Source organism: Strix uralensis, chromosome Z (genome assembly GCF_047716275.1).
Source record: "Strix uralensis isolate ZFMK-TIS-50842 chromosome Z, bStrUra1, whole genome shotgun sequence".
Lineage (NCBI taxonomy): Eukaryota > Metazoa > Chordata > Aves > Strigiformes > Strigidae > Strix > Strix uralensis.
The window spans coordinates 5,978,264-5,998,919 of NC_134012.1; the positions used below are offsets into that span (position 1 = coordinate 5,978,264).

Genomic DNA, 20,656 nt, shown 5'->3' on the forward strand with positions numbered 1-20,656 from the left:
ATAACTTCAGAGCTCTTGGAGTTCTCTTTATTATTATTTAGAATAATTATTTGCTGCGGGTTGGATGGGTTTTCCCTCCGCGCATTAAAAAAGTTGTCGGAGCTTCCTCTTGCAGCGAGCCGAACATCGTGAGGCGGTGCTGGGGGAGGACCGGCGGCACAGCAGCGGCTCTTGGGAAGGCGAAGGGGGGCCGGGGGTGTCCGGGCTGACTGGGGGGAAGGCGCCGGGAGCGGCGGGACTTCACCTGCCGCCTGTCCCGCCCGGTCCCGGTCCCGGGCGCTGCCGCCCCTGCGCCGTCGGGGAAGGAGCTCAGACCTGAGCAGAGGGGCCGCTGTGGGTCCCCTCCCCACCGCCGCCACTCCCTCGCCCCACAGCACGAAATCTTCAGTGGGTGGCCCTCGTCCCCCGTGGGGGCTGCCCGGTGCCCCCCGCAGAGCCTTTTCGCCCTCTGCCAGCTCCAGACGCGCCCCGGGGGGTGTGTTTGGGGAGGAGGAGGCTGGTTCTGTCCCCGCGTGGGCTACTCGGGGTGGGGGGAATCTCCCGGGCTTGGAGACCTTTTTATCGTCCTAGTTGTATCTTCCCGAAGCTTAGTAGAACAACTGTTATCCTAATGAGTAACGGAATGTTTCCATTGACTTTTAGACCCGTTCCCGTCATTATTCACATTTTTTATTTTAAAATGAAACCAATGTATCAGTAAAATTGAATATTTTATTAGATCTTAAATTATTCAGCACGGTGGCTTCTCAAAATCCAATAACATTCACACAGTTGCAGCGAGCATGTGATAGCTTATGCAATATGTCCTTGTACCTGCAGTTTATGCCCAAAGTCTTTTAAGCAAAAGATACTGTATCTGCCACAGAGTCTGGACTTGTCATAAATACTTTTGCATTGGGCTTGTGTAGGACTTCTCATAGTTCGCACCTGAGGCATTTTTTCATTTAAGTCTGCAGTCTTGCCATGTTTTTAAGGTAACTTCAGAAGACGGAGAACTTCACAGATTTTCCAGTAGAAGTGAAATAGGAAGGAAGAAAATCCATTTGCTCTGTGATTGCTTAAGCTGTAATTGTTGAGTTAAAGGCTTGTCCTTGACTTTCAAAATGAAGCAGAAGAATACAGAGTCTTTTTTTAATGCTGAAGCAGAGTAAAACCCTGCTTGACAGGTCTGATGTACTGGGTTAATTTTGCTTGCTGTCCTAACGTTTACTTTTAATAGATCCTCTCAAAGTTATGATGACTGTAAGCACTGTGAGTAACTGAAACTCTACAGAGAGCAGGTTTTAAACAGTACAAAACTTTTTGTGCATTGTTTGAACATTACTTGCTGATGAGTCCCTTTGTATAATGGTGTATAATGAAAACCTATGGTAGTGTCATCTATGCAGTGGCCAGTTATTCCCTGTCTTCTTCTGGGGTAAATTCCAACTGCAGATCAAAGTTAAGTCCTATAGTTCATTACTGACCTGTGTTTCAAGTCTACTGTTAAAGAAAAATGCCAACTGCTTTTTTATTGGAGCTCTGAAAAGTAATGAGGGGGGTCTAAATCCTGATTATTCATCATATCTTAAAAACCTCTTTTCCTTTTTGCATTTGGAACACATACATAGTATCAGCAAGGTTTTTTTTTTTTCTTTTATTTTTTTGAAAGAAGAGAGACAGGGGAGTGGGAAGACAGGGAGAGAGAGAGAGAGATAGTGGTGATGATGAGAAAGTCATCCCAGTGGAAGACTAGAATTTTCATCTTGGTGTCCAGTCTGATAAATTTGCAATCTCATGCACTGTAACAGGAGTCCGATCTTCAGGGATGTGTTTATATACATGTATATGATGACAGTAGGCTTCAAGGGTGCAGTGACTTCTACCCCTTAGTTTGCAAGAAAGATGCAAGTGCATTTTTAATAAGGAATGTCCTTTTATACATATTTCTAAACAGCTGTAAGGTTTTACATACACTGTTGTTGCTGTTCCTTGGTCAAATTTGAACGCGAGCCAATCTGATACTCTACCGTGTACTGGACAGGCAGTAAGTACAAGAGTGACTGCAGAGACTACAAGAGGTTATTTCAGATGGAAGAAATAGAGTGCATCTCATCTATAGTAATGCAGGTTCCTAAGTACCACTGTGTCATTTTTTAGGAACAAATAGGCCAATACCTTTCACAACAGTCGGTGAAGATTGGGATCAAATGAAAGGGAAACATAATTTAAAAGTCATGGCTGTTTTAGTCCCCAGGTTTACCTCATGGCATGGAGTAAGCTGGTCATCTATGGTAATGGTACTGTAAGTGCACAGTAATTTGGTATATTCCGCATCTATGTGTTAAATGTCTTTGCAACAGGATCTTCTGAATATTCACCATTTGAGTTGTCTTTATTGTGGAGTGATCCTTAAATTGTATCACGCTTTTTCACTTGGCTTGTTGCTGAATTTTTATGTATGGTTTGTCTAAAAATGATATTGACATTGCCAAACCCAGGCAAATGTAGTTATTTATTTTATGACTGTGTCCTGTCAGCCTGAGATAAATATTTTGGAACTTTCAAAGAACTGTTTCAAAGCTGTTGCTTTTTCTCCATTACAGTGGGAACCTTCACTCTCTCTGAGGCTTAGAAGTTTCTATAAAGCCTCATTCTGCAGCTGGAATGAGCTGCAAGGAGTGAAAGTGCTGAGAAACGAGAGAGGTAAACTGTAGCTTTGTTCTCTTGTAACTATACCAAAGGACTGAAAAGATCACAGAGACTTTGAAAGACCAAGATTCTTCTGTTTTACCGAATGCCTTTACGTCTTTGGACAGCATCTGCTTCTGTACAAACTGCTGACAGTGTGACCCTGCATAATGATTTTCACTGTTCTTTTAACAAATTACATTTGTATTCAAATTGATTTTCCATGACTGCTCATATAGCCTCCAGAAAGCATATAGCAGATATACTATTGCCTCCTGTACGTGTCTGGTCAGCCTAGGACAGAATTTGATGTCACGCTATGCCTTATTGTAACTGGAATTAACAGACCTGGTGGTATTAGTTGGATTTAAGTGTCCAGCTTCCTCTTTCTCTGCCCTTTATGTCTTTATCCTTTATGTCTTTTTTTTTCAAAGGATATACTTCATACAAGGTTGTGTATCAATGGTAGCATAGCGAAAAGGGGCACTGTTTTATCTTCCCTCCTCCGCATTTTTCCAATTACCATCCAGTTGAAAAACAAGGAAATGGTCTGCTTTGGAAGTTATTTCAAAAGACAGCCACTTTTTATTGAGACGTTGATTTTTATGCCTTGAATTAGCTGTTTATACAGCACGTGTCCATACAGCAGCAGTGACAAGCTCACAGCCTGCTATCCCTTCAGTGTAAGTAAAGCTATCCGGAGAAGCGACGGTTAAGAAACTGCAAGAGTCAGAAATAAATCTATGTTATTCTCAAATTTATTGTGAGTCACATAGGAGTTAGAATGTTACTGTTTTCTATTTTTCACACGTTTCAAACTTATGTAAGCCACAGATCCAGGAGTATTTCTGAGATCTTAAAGGATGGTCAGCATTGTATTACCAGTGATATTTGGCTTCTTTGTAGCATACTTGAAACCCATACGTGAGTTTGAAAGAACATGGGTTGAACATCAAAACACTATTAATTTATTTCAACTTTCCAAACCAGTTCACAGTGAAAATATGAGTTTAATTTTTCTTGGTTCAGATGATATATTAGAAGATAAAAGATGAGTTAAAAGATTCAAACCCAAATAAGGGTTGTAAGAACCTTAACATTTGCAAACTTAAAACATCTGGAAAATACTGTCTTATATTGGACGATCGACACATATTTTTCATTTAAAGGGGGCGAAGGGAAAACATAGAGGGAAAGCCAACATCAGCCTGAATTCAGTGTGTTACATCAGCCCAAGGAATAAGTGATAATGGGTCTAGGTTTCCTTCTTTATAGGAAACTTAGGTCTTACATTAGAGGGAGAGCTACTCACTGTGTGTAGTGACAGTAGCGTATGGCTAATTTTCTAATGATATGGTGTGGAGGGGGTAAAGCAGTTTTTGTGCCATTCCTATTGCAGGACCAGAGTATGGACCTGTTCGAAAACAGTAACTGCAACTGCAGAGCTGGATGCTGGATATTACTGAAAGCAGGGGCTGAGCTAGCAGCTGGTGTCTCAGATTTGGAGGCACAGAATTTATGCATGTGTTTTCATGATTTGGGATTTTAACAAATCTTGATGTTGTGGGAATATACTTGTGGGGTTTTTCTGTTCGTTTCTTTGTGTGGGTTTTTTTTCTCTTTAATCGGCAAGCTGTCCTACCTTTCATCACAGTGGGGGTGTTTTTTCTATTTTAAGTTTTAAAAGCTGAAAAATGAAACAGCCCATGATTATCTAATAAAGTCTCTAACTAATCTAGCTAATAATTACAGTATGTGGCATGTGAGTGAATGCATTATATGAAACACACATGAAAACAAATTTACATACTATATACATACATACTATATTGTGGGTATATCCACGCTTCAGTGTACAGAAGAATTACATCCACACGTCTAGTCTGACACTTCTTAAAAGTTTGGATAATGTTAGATAAGACTTCATCGTCCTGTGAACTCAGGATGCAGAGCTCCATATTTCAAGTCAAAATTTGTTATATTCAACAAAACCAATGAACACCTAAGACTTTTTTGAGATTAACAACAGTATTCCTCACTTCCCCCCCCCCCCCCCCCCCCCCCCCCACTTTTTAATAAGGGGCCATTTATAAGCAAAGGTTTTTATGACTATAAAAGTTTGTTGAAGTTGTTTGAAAATAGAGAAGAAAGTACTCATTCAGTTATGCCATTCAGATGGAGGATCCTGGAGTATCTTAGTTATACCACTCATGCCAGCAGAATGTCAGGTTTTCAATTTTAGGAGTTAGGATTTTAACCATATTTAAAGCAGTAAACTCAAGCATGCAGATGACATCAGGGAGGAGCAGCAGATGGATAAGCAGGCGCAAGAAGATCTGCTCTCCTTGCGCAGAGCCCGGGCAGGAGCTTTGCGCATCCCAGCAGGAATCCAAAGGTGTGAGGGAAAGAGGTGCGACTGCTCCAGTTTCACCGGTCATATGTGACCTTGGAGGCCACAGGGAAGAGGGTGGGGGGGAGTTGGGGCCTCCATGGGAGGAGGTGGAGAGGTTTGATGTGGGTGCTCCCTGTGGCCTCTCACCACGGGTGGTGTGTGGGAGAGCAAAGGCAGATCTGGAGGTGACACCATGCAGTGTCTGCATCAAGTGGCTACTCCTGATTATTGAGAAATTTGCCAACTAAAAATACTTTATCAGAACATTGCAATTCTGTACATAGAAGAGTTCAACCAGTAGTCAGTCTTCCCTGTTCTACCTCCGTGTTTAGCTTGCCCACCGGGGACACGGACAGCATAGGTTCAAGGTGACTATTAACTGGTTCAGACTATGGATTTGAGAGTTTCAAATTTTTTTATTTTAATACAGAGCAGGCCTTTTTCAGTGTTTTGCAAATAACCTTTCCTTCCTGGCCCACTCCCCTTGCAACTGATTTTCTCCTTAATTATTTTTGGTTTTAAACAACACAAGGCATTTATGCATAGCCAGATTGTGACCCTGCTGTAGGGTAAAGCTACAGTTTAGACATAAGCTTTTTCTTGTGTGTCTTTGAGTATTCTCACAATAGTAACTTTTTGACAGAGGAAAAAAAAAAGCCCTGAAAGAGATGATTGCTTTGCCAATTTTTAGCTGCAGTAATTTTATTTGCCATGCTTCTACGTAGGGAGGCTGACAAAATTTCTACAAAAACTGCTTTTTCCCTATCATTGTCAAGATGCTGTGTCAACCTGTATAATTATGGAGAACAGTGACAGCAGTGCGTAAATAACAGTAATTTCTGCCATCTGATTACTCATGTCTTAGGTTTCTACAACAGTGAAGCTACAACAGACAATATAGGAAATACTTTTGGATAAGACATATACGCCATGTGCGAGTGTGAAAAACAGAAAATAAAAGACGTTTGATTTATTTTATTTTTAACATTTACATCTTTCAGTCCGTCTGTCCCTCATGTACGACAGCCTCTATCACTGCTGGATATCATTGCAGACAACCAGCCCCTTTAATCCAGGCTTCCTCTCTGATTATTCTCTATTACAGTCCCATAGACCATATTGCTTTAGTCTGTTTGCCAGTTTTTTGTTTTTCTAGTTAAGTATTATGTTTGGAGACAGTGGCGTGGGCTCTGAGACTGATTTATTTTTTTTTCCCTCACTCACACCCTTTGCAGCTTGGGCTTTTGAAATAGAGATGGAGAAAATATTATTTGCTATGTACCTTGTCAAGATTCCTTACTTGTGTGAGGAATTGCACAGGATTGCCTTACAAGGGCTTTTCTAGGTTAAAAATGCAGACCTAGTAGCTGATTGCTTTCAGATACTATTTCAGAACTATTTTAAAACCACGGAATGTCCATTTATTTGAACAATTTGAAGGGAAGATTAGATTAATACTGTGAATAGTGTACAGTGTGGATGGGGAAATTATGTTCTGTTGTCATGGGAAGTAGCTAAAATGACCTAGTAGCTCTCTTCCATGGTACATCCTATATATTTCTTTAATGGTGCTTTTGTCCGATTTCTTTGATGTCTTTTTTTTATGGCTTACCTTCTGACCTCATACAAAATGATGCATCATTTATAGGTAGTCCTTCAGGATAAAGATCAACCCCTTTAATAATGGCTTTCATTTTCCTGGGTGTGATCAAGCCCATCCTATTGTAACCTTTTGACTTTCTTCACTAGGCTTCTCATTAACCTGGTGTCCTCGTTTAGGTGCATGTTTTCCTTTAGAAAGTTCTCTAAGAAATGCTGTGTTTTGTACTGTTGCACACTAAATGTACATTTACACTCTGGTTCCTTCCTATGGCAGTTTTTTTTAACCTCAAACTCTTCTCCAAATCTGAGTCTTGTGGTTCAGCCCATTTCTAAAGTCACAGTGGACAACCAGAGATCAACAAAAACAGGTAATTGAAGCAATGTCAGACATACTTAGGAATGTAGTCTCAGAGGCGTATCTCTTCTTTCATGAAATCGATTGGGGGGAAAAAATCAAAGCAACATTCGGAGTAAGAACCCTGAAATCAGCTGGAGTAAAGAGTGGTTAACTATATATACTGGCTTAATATTAAGACTACATCTATATTGCTTCACACAGCAAGAGCAGTTATTACTCTAGTATGCCTCAGTATCTTTCACTATAGTTGAATAATTATGTGATAATATGCATTTAAAATGCTGAGTGTGAGTAGAAGTAGGGTAGTAAAAGGTGCAGCTCTGACCTGTGCAGCAGAGCCTTTTGGCCACTGGAGGGGTGAAACTGGGGTCTAGTCTGTAGGAAACTTCCTAAGTCTCAGTAGTTTGGTACAGCTGAACATCAGCTGAGATGAGCAACTCTGCCGTGTGAGATTTGACAGTACGGCCAAGCCCATCTAATTGCTCCTTGCCACTGACTTTTCCCTCATTTCAGCACTGGTAATGGTCATGCAGAGCAACAGAAAAATTCACTTCTATGCCATGCTAATTTGCTGGTAGTTTAGCTTGTTGGGATGACTTAGGGCAGGACCAGGCAAGCCCCAGTGCTGGTGCAAGAAGGGTGATGGGAAGAGGGAGGGAGGAGCGAGTGGCACAGGGCTCCTCCAGGGGAGGATGTGTCCTCAGCTCGTTCTTTCAGGAGGAAGTTACAGATAGTTTTCTTGGTGACAACTTAAGCATTTTTTGCCAAGAAATATGTTTCTGAACCTACCCCTCCAGGTGCTTGCTCGCTGTCAATGTGTGAACGTCCAAAACCATTTTGAGCAGGGAGGCAAGCTATCCCACTCTACCCTAAGGCACAGAATGCCACATTTCTCCCTCCTTTGTCTATCACCCACTGTGGAAACCAGCTACAGAAAACAGACCCCTGAGTATCTATTGCATTCTTGTCCACGTTGCCTTGGCATGGCTGCAGGCAGAGGAGCAGATTCTGCATTTCTCCTGCCATCTCCCAGTCCTGAGTGTCTGAATGCTGCGTCACCATCCTGGGGCTAATCAAGTGTTGATTAACTAAACTGTCCTGGTAGGTTATTTTGATGAGTACAGATTACAGTGTTTTTCTTCCCTAATTATTTTATGCCCAATGTTTATCTTATGGATAAGGATTGCTTCTTGGCCATGCAAAGCAGGTGAGGCTCAGGAGCTCCCTGTGTGCTCTCAGTAGAGCAGGAGGAGCTGCCTGCCTTAGAAATACTGCCCTGACTTACTTCCAAGCAAGTAAACTGCTTTAAAACTACTGGTAAGTAGATGAGGTTCTGGATCCGCCACTCAGACCAACTGAAGACTGAGCAGGAAGGAGGAAGCCAAAATGAATGCATAAAACTGTTACGTCAGGAGGAAAAGGAGAAAACTTCAAAATGTTAATACAGAATTTTTCGGTTATTTGTTTCACATGTGTATGTGTGTGTGCTGAATCTGGCCGCTGGACTCACTTAGACAAAGATGCATCTTTCAGCAAGTAAACAACCTGATCAAGAATGTTGTGACCTTCCCAAGTGGCAGTGTCCCTGCCCTATGGGAGTTGTGCCTCTTCCTAGGGTCTGAGACCAGTGATTGACTAATTTTGACCAAGTAGTCTGCTGCTTGATTGTTTTTTTTTTTGATAGACAAGTTTTCTTTTTGTTTTTAATTTCCTGTAGAAAGCAATAAATAATTAAAAATAGGTACATTGATTTCTTTTCCAGTAATGAGTTGTGGTTATGGCATTATACTTGTAGAAAAATCTGAACAGAATTTTAAATCCCGACTTAAAATTTCCTTTTAAGGCAGAGGAGGGCAGGAGGAATATCCCAAAACTATACCCCAACTTCACTGGAATAAAGATCACTCTGATTTAATTAACATTTATTTAATAACATTGATTTAATAAACAGTTTTCTGAACTAGGCTTTTCTTCTAGAGCAACATCATTTTCAGAGCTGAAGAATTGTAGCAAGAAACATAAGAAGTTTTCTTCTTTTATGTTTTTGGAGATTCAGGAAGCTACTCTTTCACCCTATAAATGTACTAGTCTGGCAGATAATCATAAAGTCTTGTGCTAGCATCTTTCATAGCAATCTTTTGTCTCTTGTGTCACATCAAGCATTTTTGTTGTTTCCCTCTCCCCCCGCTTTCTTCTTGAAGTGTGTGTACCTTCCGGATGATACAAAGAGCATCCCTGAAGTCTGAAAACAAAGGTCAATACATCACATAGAAAGGCATCTACCTTTAAGAGAAATAATGAGATTTGATGAGTTATGTCTGCTAAAAGCCGTGATGTTAGGTCTCCTGTAGTGCAAGCTCCCACATTGCAAGCATTGCAGCTGCTTGCATATACATTTCATTGTGTGTGAGAAGTGTTAGTATACTGGTAATATTTACCCAAAGAGTTGCAGGGATCTCACAAACAGGTAATCATCTGGAATTGCTGTTTCAGGAGAACTCTCAGTTAATGTTATTCAGTGTTCTCACTTTATTACTGTATATGCAAGAGATTCTCATTCCTTTTTCATTTTCAAAATGAGGTGTTAGAAGCTTTTAAAATTCAAATTGCAAATGCCCAGTCTGTTTACAGCATGGTATATGAATTTTGTAACAGTTGGAATAATTTTTAAAAGCCTTTAATATAGGATCTCAGAACAGATTTTCTGTAGAAAAAGCAGCTTCAGAAAGAGTATTGTTTTGTTCTGCCCCATTTTCCTGTTAAGACACAGCAATAAAATTACTGAAGATTTTAGACATATTACATCTGTTCTTTGAAAGAGAACAGCGTAAAGACATAAAATTACTGTTCTAGTAGATTACAAGCCGTAGTGTGTATCTGCTGAAATCGGCTTTATGGAAGGTGCTGCTTCTAAGCTGATGTAGTTTAAAAACAAAATACTAACTTCTTTTGGATCATACTCTCCCTGAGCAGTGGAATAACTCTCTATCGCCTCTGCTTTTCAGCCACATAGGCTCTGCTCAGAGTTTGGGCTTTGGGGAGCTGCCTGAAGGCCACAGATGGACATCACTCCACCATGACTGATGAAGAAGTAGGGCCAGTCCTATGCCATGTACTTCCTGTTGCTGTGTGTGTGGAAGGGGAGAGTATTTAGTCTTGACCCTCTTTAAGACATAGCAGACACATTTTCCTGGTGGAAATGAGGACCTGGAAAAAATTCTATCTGTATGGAGTTTGTGGTAGGTTGGCAGTGTTGTTCTTGGAGCAGCATAGATGTCACCACATGGTCCTGTCAGAGCTCATGGGTAGGCTGGTTATAAATGACAGTGGCATGAATTGTAAGAGGGATGTGCTGGCTGGGGAGGATGGGTCATTTCTGTACTACCATGCCATTTTTTTGGTGGCTTTTGGCTTTTTCTAATGTATCTATAAGTACTTACACAGGACAGATCTTTATCTGGTATTTATGTTCTGCAATATTCACCAAAAAGTGAATGGTGTGATGTTTGTAGACAAGACAGGCTTTTGCGTTCAGTACAGCTATCTCAGGCTTTCCAAAAATTTTCTGGGAGTGTTTCCCTGCATTAGAAATGACTATATTTATCCTTGGTGTCTATGTAGTGACCCAGATTGTTTATCACTAACTACCTTGAATTTTTAGACTACAAGTACTGTTGTCTGGAAGAGTAAAGACGAGATTTTTTAAAAAATTATTTATTTATATATTTTTGTTGGAAGAGGTGCACTTCTGTTTGGCTGGATTTTTTGCCTCTTCAAGCCTGAGGTTTTTATGATGTCCTACTTTCCTTTGCACAAATGTTTTACGTTAAGTTCTTCTCTTTTCCTGGAACTCTTCTGGTAATTCAAAGCTTTCTAATAGTTCCAAAAATTAGCAGTGTTACAAGTTGTAATGGCCAAGAACTGGAGTCAGCTGCAACCACAGTACACTCAGGGCAGGAAACACAGACAAAAAGGGTTCGCTGTGTCAAACACAATGTTAATTGAAAGTGTTTTTCAGGTTTATGATTTGTATTGTACCTTAACCTATTGCTTCTTTTCTCAGGACTATTATTTTATCCCTTTTTATTTTCTTTTTTCCATTTGTAATGTTGAACTGACTTGAACTTCTGGATTTTTGATTTTTCAGTTGATGCTTCAGAGACCATGGGCCTTGGCAGATGATAATGCAAGTTTGATATTGAAAGTAGGTTGTTCTTCAGATTTAACTCTTTCAGGAATATAGATTTTTGTGGCTTTTCTTGATTTTTTTAATAACACAAAGACACCTCTTGGGAATATAACAGAATAACTTTGCACCAAAGCTTACTTAGATTAATGTCTGCAGCTTTGCCAAAACTATTATCTATGTTGCCAGCTGTCACTTCATGTCCAAACTGAGTAATTAAATCTTCAAATCAGATGTGCAGGTTTTTTGTTATTATAAACATAGTTTAGGATTTTATGGTTTCAGAGAACCTTCAGGAAAAAGCTGTATTACATCTCATTAGAGTAAATCTCTGAAATTTTGGTTTGTTATATTACATTTTCAGATTTGGATTCCTGTCTCTCAGGCAAAAACAGAGAGAAAAACTGCCAGCACTGCATTAGGTGTGTTGGTGCCTTCATCACTGCAGGTCTTTTTATGTGCTGATTTGGGGCCCTTAATATGGGTTGCTTGCCAGAAATTATATAAAACACCTATCAACTCTTTTTAATACTAAATGGTGAAATCATCCTTTTGCAATAAGCCAGTTGAGTAACACTATGTGTACCTGAAATGAACACCATTGTCTTTCAAATGTAGGTGTTGTAGATGGCCACTTACTCGTGGGAGAGCATGGTTCATTTATGTTTATGTGCCAAATTAGACTGCCTCTGGTATGGGCTGGACCAACATACATCAGAGACAATTGATGCAACTGCCCCAGCCTCAGGCTGCCAAGATGCTCCGAGTGGTGACGGTGATGGCCTTGCCTGTCAGGGTGTGCTGCCTGCCACCAGGGAGGACAAACTGGAGATTGACAGGGTCTTGCAAAGTCCCCACCAAGCCAACAGCTCAAGTCCTGCATTGCAAGGGAAGAGGGAAATCTAGAGGACCACCTCCAAACAAGCTGTGGATAGAAACTTCCATGATGGGGGAAGCTGGAAACTTATCACTTCTGACATCACATCTCAGCCCCCTTCTCCACCTCTAGTTTTGCAGTTACAGGTGTCGGCCAAGTGACTGAACAAAGAAGAAATAAAGGAGGGTGATAGCTAATGGAGACTCCCCTGCAGGGAACAGAGGCACCTGTCTGCTCACCTGACATCTTGTCTTGGGTTGGCTTAGGTTTGGGATGATGCAGAAAGACTGTGACCAGTGATACTGCTGGGCAGGCCTGGCAGAGAAAATGTAGGGTCATTGTTGAGTGGGGTGGGTCATTTGGTGTGTCAGTGGGCACAGAAGGCAGAGGCGCTGAACACTGACATTGCAGCAGTCCTGCCCAACCAGTCCTGCCAGACTGCACTTGGAGAGACAGGTCAAGGAGAGGAATAACCAGCACTGGTGAGCATCAGGCTTGGGTGACTGGACACAATCTCACCCATGGGCCAATGGGACAAGATGAACTCCACCTGAGGGTGCTGAGAGCTGGCCAGTGTCCTTGCAGGGTGAGACATCTATAACCTCTGTGAAGTCATTGAGATCTGGGGAGGTCCTCAGTGACTGAAGAAAGGCAAATGTTGCATCCATCTTCCAAAAAGACAAAAAGGGTGACTGAAGGGAAAACTCCAGGCTGGTCAGCCTTGCTTGGTCCCTGGGAAAATCATGGAGCGTGTTTCTGGGCACGTGAAGGAGGAGGTGATGGGGAGCTGTCAGCGTGGGTTTACTGGGGATAAATCACACCTCATCCACCTGATGGCCTTCTGGGAAGAAGTGACTGGTGTGTGGATGGGGGGAGAGCGATGGGTGTCATGTACCTGGGCTAGAGCAAGGTTCTTGACACTGTCGCTGTTCTCACATCCAAGTTGGGCCGTGATGGTCTGGATTGATGGACAGTGGGTCAGATAAAAAACTGGATGGATGATGGGACTCAAGAGGGTAGTAGTTGATCAGTAACATCAGCGTGGATCTTGGTAACAAGTGGGGCATCGCTGGGTTCTGTCTGGGACCTCACCTGTTTAGCATCTTTATCAGTGGCCTGGAGGAGGTGACAAAGAGTGCTCGTCCATCAAATGTGCAAGTTACACCAAACGAGGGTGACCAGTGACCTCAAGGGCAGGGCTGCCACTGGGGGAGGCCATGCTGGGCCACGAGCCAACAGGAGCTGTAAAAAGGACAAATGCAAAGTCTTGCCCTGCGCAGGGAAAGCCCCTGTGAGGGCATGGGTGTTTGGTTTTTGGACCCCGAATTCAAGAAAGACCTGGATAAATGGGGGTGAGGTCAGGGAGACTGCCACATTGGTGGGGACTGGAGCCCCTGCCCTGCAAATAAATAGAGGGACTAGGGCTGTGTCAGCAGGCAAAGGGGCAGCTTCAAGGGCAGAAGAGCGGCCCCCGCTACCTCCAGGAAGGGGGAGTCAAGGAGATGAGGGCAGACCCCTCACAGCAGTGCATGGCAGGAGAAAGAGAGTCATCTAAGTGTGACCCTTACTGGGGGGTGAGCATGAAGACTTGTGCCCCTTGTAAGCCCCGTTTTGAATAGCTGTGTGAGTTTAAGAGTCTTCAACTAGCATTCCACAGAATAATGATTACTTTTTTTTTGCATTTCAGTGTAAAGAATGGGATTATATTTTATTTAGATGCTAGTGAAAATAAAATCCAAGATCTACAGGGTACATCTGGTGTTTTTTGGGTTTGTTTGCTCATTTACTTTGTAATTGTTGCTTATCATTAATAAAGTAGACTAAGCAACATTAAACAAGCTGCAATTTTCAATGTTAAGTTTTTTTGTTTTGCTTTGCAGTTTTCACTTTATAGACTTGCAGTTGTGTGGGCTGGCAGTAAGAACCCAAACCCAAAGATTTACTTCCATTATTAACTTCCTTTTATGTTTGTTTATGAAATACAAATGGAAAAAATGGGTAGCAATGTGTAGTGATTCTTCTTGAACATTTTCCTGCTTGAGATGGTAATAATAGAAATGTCTAATTTCCAGATTGTGATAGAAAACCATGGCTTCCAAGCATATTGGAATGAAGTTATGAGTCTGCATTTTAAAATGCAATCTGGATTTGGCACAAGAGATCTCAGATGAAAATGTCCTGCTGAGATGATGAGATTTATAGATTTAAGATTCAGTGATCATGCAAAGAGTTTAACAACTCTGCTGATATGAGTGTTAAGGGAAGAAATTAAAATGAACTGAATTGGTGATTCATTTTGGTTACACTCTGGGGGAAGAACAGACATTTTCTAATAATTAATTATCTAATTTAAAACCTCCCTGTTTCTTGGCTGAGGTAAGAAATTAGATATTTTGTATAATAAAACAGCTGATCTTTAAAACTAATGGGAAGTGCTGTTATATTTTTCACAAAAACTGTAGTCGCTTTAGTTCATTGGGCTCTGCCTCAAGAAATTAGTTTCAAGCAAATTAGCCAGTAAAATGAATGTACCCTGCACTAGTTTATTAATAAAAGCGGTGTGTAAACATAGCTGATCAGTATATGGCAATCTGCATAAGAAGAGAAATAAAAATATGCATAAATTAAATGGTCTTGACTACTGACCATTAATCATGAGCCATGTTTCTCTTAGTTCAGTATGAAATGTTTCTTTTACTTGAAAAATGAAGACATGTTGGTCGAATAAGCTGGGCAGATTTCATCGCCTTTGATTGCCTTCATTACAAATTGAGAGTGCTCAACAGAATTTGGAATAAAAAAGGCGCAATCTTGCAATCTATCGATTCTGGAAAATGTATTCTGAGATGTAAACATTTCACTCTTTATCACAAAAGTCATCAACCATGTTCAGGGTTAATGTTCAGATGCCTGTATTTTCCTGTAGTGCCTACACAAGTGTTCTTTCCCAGCCAAATGTACCGCAGTGCGAGAGCCCCAAGTTAAAGGCATGCTTTCTAGTTTAACTTTTTCACTAGGATCCTGAAATAGTAACAGTGCTGCTGATACAGCACGGGTGGCATAACATGTGCAGGATGCATAGATGAAGCAGGACAGTTGCTGATTTCAGTTACTCCTACTTAGTAACCTGGCTGCAAGAATCAGGTGACTGTTTTGTTTTTGAGCTTGATGTCCAGTTGTGCAAGTGTCCTATTGCTGCCTCTGTAATTTCTGATCTAGAGCATGAAACTCCTTTGCAAATATTAAGAGTGATAGTTGGGGTAAGTAGTACATCCCTCTCTTTTTGTAAGAAAGAAATTGCATCAGAAATGAAAGAAATTGCATCAGAAGCAGTGGCATGGCAAAAGTTTGCATGGCAAGTCTTTGAACACCATGGTTAAGTAAGGCTGTCTAATTCTGTTCTCACAGTGTCTAGGGACATGCTGTCTGGCACCACAGCATTGTATGTAGCCAACCGCACAAAAGAAAAAAAAATACCCAAATCTTGCAGCCTCAGGATAAGAGAAAATGCTGCTTGAACACAGATGGAGACTAATGAATTATGAGACTATGATGGTCAAAGTGGCGGTAGTGCTTGTGATCCCCTGGTGTAACTAAAGGTCAGCTGTGTGGTGTGACAAGGGGAGTTTTAAGGATGGGTTTAGAGAAGATGAAAGGCAGCTTTGTTGAACTTCTCAAAATATCTTTCCAAAGCTAAAGGGCGATGTGGGAGAGAATAAAACACAGGGTGCTTTGCTGACTAATTTTCAAATACATGGAAGGTTCAGCTGGACTTCTTGTTACTGAGTAAGAGATGATATGGTAAGAGACATCCTTTCAAAGAGCTTTGAAAACACAGAGCAGTGACATATGTTGGATGTGATAGGAAAGGGTGAGAAAATGGAGCTATGAAAGGACGGTAATGATCTAGTTAAAGCAAAAGGCTTGTGTAATGCTCTGCAATAGCATTTGGAAAGTCACTGTTCCATTTCTGAAAGCGTGAGTGAAAGATGACAAATTAATACAAACTCAAGCAGATGAGAACCTGGGATGATTAGCTGTGCCAATGGATAGGAAAGGCTGTGTCTTAGGGGTATAATTAAGGAAAAAATTGGCAGAATGTCAGCCAGCATAGCTCCTCACTCCCACCCCTTTTAGAATCAAGCGGCAAGCAAAGTAATAGTGGTCAGTATTGGAATATTATTTTTGTTCCGTATAAGCTATTGTAATTCAGGATCCTTCATATAATGACAGGAAATCAAGGTCTCTGAAGACTCAGAGGGAGTAGTTTATCTGTTAGTGTGCTTCTCGGAGAAGCTGAAGATTAAGGCTCAAATCTTTCTTCTCCTTTATTCACATCTCTTCTTTCTGTCCAGAAATTCAGGCATTCATCAGGAAGAGCTCTTCTGTCTGCCCGTGGGGTGCAAATGCAGGAAGTAAGTGGTCAGAAGGGAAAACCTTTCCGTAACAAAGTTTCGAAACCAAGTGGTTGAATCTAGTTGGCAGTGTTTGGAAGAAAAATATGTGTCATAGCCACAGTGCTTGAGCTGACAAAGAGTGAAATGGAAGTTTGAACAATCTGTTATAAAGATCTTTGAGAAGAAACGAAATTCATTCCAGTCTTAAGATCTAGTGCATGTTTTCCTTCAAAAGAAAAGGGTATGCAGGAGAGTCTCTAAAATGAGAGACATGGGGAACTTCCACACTCCCAGACCCACGTGCATGTACAAGCATTATGCTATGCTGGGCTGAGGTCTGAAACCCCTTTACCCTCCATGCTACCAGCCTCTTTCTTTGTACAGGTTTCCAAGGACAGGAAATCCAGCTGCCTTGATCTGGTGTGCTCCGTAATTACTCCAACCTAATGTGGATAATTAGGGGACTGTAGTCTTGGGACAAATCATGTAGTCAACTGAGAGATCATTTCAGATTTAGTTCATGAAGGTCAAAGTGTAAGTCATTTGGAAAAAAAGCAATGAAAGAAAGAAGTATTTTTTAACACTATCAGTGCAAATAATATGCAGAATAGAAAGGCTGGATAATTACTGCATGCAGATCACACCAGTATCATCAGCCTTCAAAAAGCAGTCTGGTGGATGATTTAATTGAACTGACTTAGAAAAGTATTTACCTTAGGCAATATCCACGAATGTTTTAGATGACCATGTGTAATGATTCAATGAACTCACTGGGTACTAGAGCATGTTTTGTGAGAGAAAGAGAGAAAGGAATGTGATTTTACGTTAGGCAACATTAGTCAGCTCCAATTTATCCTGCAGGTGAAACAGAACATCTCTGGAGTCAGTTGTGATGAGCAGGAAATCTTGGTAGTTTGAGGCACTGGTCTGCTAACATAGGCCAAATGGAGGTCATTGGTCCCCATCAGTAAAACTTGTTTGTTTCTTTGTTTTTAACTATTACACTTGCAAAACTTCTTTCTCTATCCTTAGGAAAAAAAAGCTGTGCGGCTCTTTTAAGCATGAAAGAAGCAAAGTACTTACGTTTGTTGAGACCATACAGGATCATTTTTGTGAAAATAGATCTCTATCAATTTTGTAAGTGAAGAGTCAGAATTGTCAAGTGGGAATCCAGACTTGTGAGTTAATTTGATATGGGACTGTGACTTCCATTCATGTTCTATTTGCAGAATCTGTGTGCTACCAAAGGAAGAGGAAGAGCTTTCCTTTTTTCTCTAGCTCCCACTTTCAAAATGTTTTAGGTGTCTTATGGTTAAACGGTATTAACAAAGCAGCATGTATTAACACTTAAAAATAACAGAACATCAAGAAAGAGAATCTTCTTACATTGTGTCCCCTGTCTGCACAAACTGAGGAGGGGATAGCATGCTCAGAGAACTGTACATTAATTTGCTCAGTTCTTGAAACAGTTGAAATTAATTTATATTTCCTCTTAAAGGTAAAAATGACTGGTCTTAAGCTATAGCTAAAAATAAACCAGATTAAAATATTTGTAATTTTCTACCTGGGGAAAGATGAGGAGACCTGAGACCTGACTGAAACATAGAAGTCTTTTTGTCCCCTAGCTTTTTGAAGTCTCAGATTGTAATAAGATTTTAGGTGAACATTATTTACATAAATTGAATGTAAGACAGATCTTGCATAGGTTACATTTTTGTTCAGTCCTACTGAAAAAAAATGGCAGAACATCTTTGTAGAAATAGTGATAACAGTCTCAGAGGAAATGAGGTACAGATGTAAAAGTAACAAGGTTATTTATGCTTTGTCTCCATATCTTTCTGCCAGCAGTTGCTGTTTTCAGAAGGAGCCGTGCTTGCTTCTGGTTGAAAGCCAAAGCCTGGTTCTTGGGCAGTTTTGGAGCAGCTCTGTCTTCCACCAGCTGAGAGTTTGGCCCCAGGCTTTTGAGAGAGAACAGCACCTTAGAGCATCTGCTGTTCCTTTCCTCTGTTTTCTTTTATGGTCATGAATTGCACAAAGTTTTGGTTGCTGCATGAGTAATGACTAGTACTTGCAGGAGGTAATGTTTTGCTAATGTTTGCTTCCCATTGCCATTTATATGCTTCTGTTCCTGAGCGTCTGTCTAGCTCATGGATAACAAAAAAATATAAACAAATAATGTTTTGAAATAATCCCACGTAGCCTTAAGAGAAGAGACTGGAAATAGAGTGAATAGCTGTAAAACATCAAGCAATAGTATCATAAAGCCAAGATGCATGTGAGTATGATGATACTAGGAAATCTTACTCTTTGAGTAATTTTTCAAGCATCTAGATACGGTATTTATTAGTATGAGCTTGCCTGGGGAGTTCCTGCTTGGGCTACATTCCCTGTTTTTTTTTTAATTGACTCTCTGTGTGCTTGCTTCTCCCTCTTCTAATAATGTTGCAACTGAGCTCGTAACTCAAGAGCCAGGACACATTTATCTGTGTCATTCTCAGAAATTAGCAAAGATGAATTGTGATTTAGCAATAGATATGACCAGAGCTGTGTCTTGTCATAAAATTCCTGTATTTTTATTTATAAAAACTCCTCTTATTTTAATAATAAATATGCTCTGGTTTTAAAAAAGTCTTACTTTTTAATCATATTTCAGGTGAATTATGTGGCCACTTTTTGTTCTCATGGAGCAAGATGGAGCAACCTCTCTTTAAGGTCATCTGTATTTTTGAGTTCATTAATGCTATCAGGGTACAGACTACGTGATGATGGTGTACAGCCAGGACCACTCCAGTTTTACTGGTGATGCTTGTGCTGTGGTCACTGGAGCGACCTTTGAGATGAAACAGTTGAAAGAATTAGTGCCATGGAGGAGGCATCTATGGAGATTGTGAGAATGTATGTAGGAGCAGGATCCCTCTTAAGCCAAGCTGAAAGTCTCTCTCCACTTCTCCTCTGTAAGACTTTAGTTTTGTTATGGCTGGGTTTTATTTTTGTTGGTTTGTTCCCCCACCTTTGGTAATGGTGCTGTGTTCTGGTGGATTTGGTTGGAGAAGAATTAGGATTATGTTCATAAGAATTCCACTAAAATTACTGAAACCATGTATCTCAGTGAAAAAGAGAGAAGTGTAACCTTTGATGAATCCAAAAGAAGGAACTTTCTCTGGTTTCTTTTGGAGTTTCTGGTGGTGTTCCCTTCCCACCCCCCTTCCCACAGTCACCAAAGTTAGTAGATCCAAGTAAAACCATCAAATTGCTAGTCACATAGGATAGTTTCAAGATTAGTACCTGAAGGGATTGTTTCTTGATCACCAACAGGTTTCAAATTTTTGTCCTTCAAAATAAGAGGTTTTAAATATACTCCACTGATTTCAGCTATGTTACAGTTATTTTTAAGCCATTTCCCATTTCCTTCATTAACTTCATAGCTGCTGAAGTTTTTAGGAGTAAGAAAGTAAATCATGCTGATTACAGGCTTCCATTAAACAGAAATAGTAATTTTCAGCGCTAGAATTGCATGCATTTTTCGTTTTAAAATAATTAGATGTATATAGTGAGTCAGCTTAAAATTTGCAATTAAAACCACTGAGTAATATAATAGAAGAAATTCTTGAGGCAAATGAGTTTCCAGACTTTCATAACTATCTTCAGAAGAAAATGAATACATATAGTATGTATTTTCTTAGAAAAAGATGGAACTGTGCTCTTCATACAAGGCAGAGAGCAAAGAAAAGATGAGAACTTGTATTACTTGTGCCGTAAGAATTGGCTGTTTCCTGAATACGGTGGCTAATATCAGAAATGTTATCGTCTCTCACTAAGCTCTTCATGATTATCAAGGTATTTCAGAGAAATAAAAACCTAAGGAAAATTGCTAAAATCTGAGTATATTTAATCCTAAAAGTAAATGCATACATTCCTTCTCACATTTGTGAACAAACACCCAGTCATTTCAGTATTCCCTTTGCTGTTTTGTAGATGGAAGCTGGATTTTTGGCTGCACTTCAGCAGCGGCTTATTTAACTGACAGCCTTCTGTGTTTAGCAGTGATGTGGCTATCTGAAATGGGAATGATGTATTTTCTTTCACTAGTGTTGCCACAAGAGGATTTAAATCATCTGGCACAATTTCAGTCGGGGACTATTCCAGCAGAAAAGCCTAAGGACAGCAGAATCAT

General features: G+C 40.5%; 1 protein-coding gene across 2 annotated transcripts in view; it reads left to right on the forward strand.

Moving 5' to 3' along the window:
• The window catches only part of EDIL3 (EGF like repeats and discoidin domains 3), a 255,683-nt gene that overhangs the window by 894 nt on the left and 234,133 nt on the right, over positions 1–20,656 (forward strand). The gene's annotated exons all lie outside the window — the stretch shown is intronic.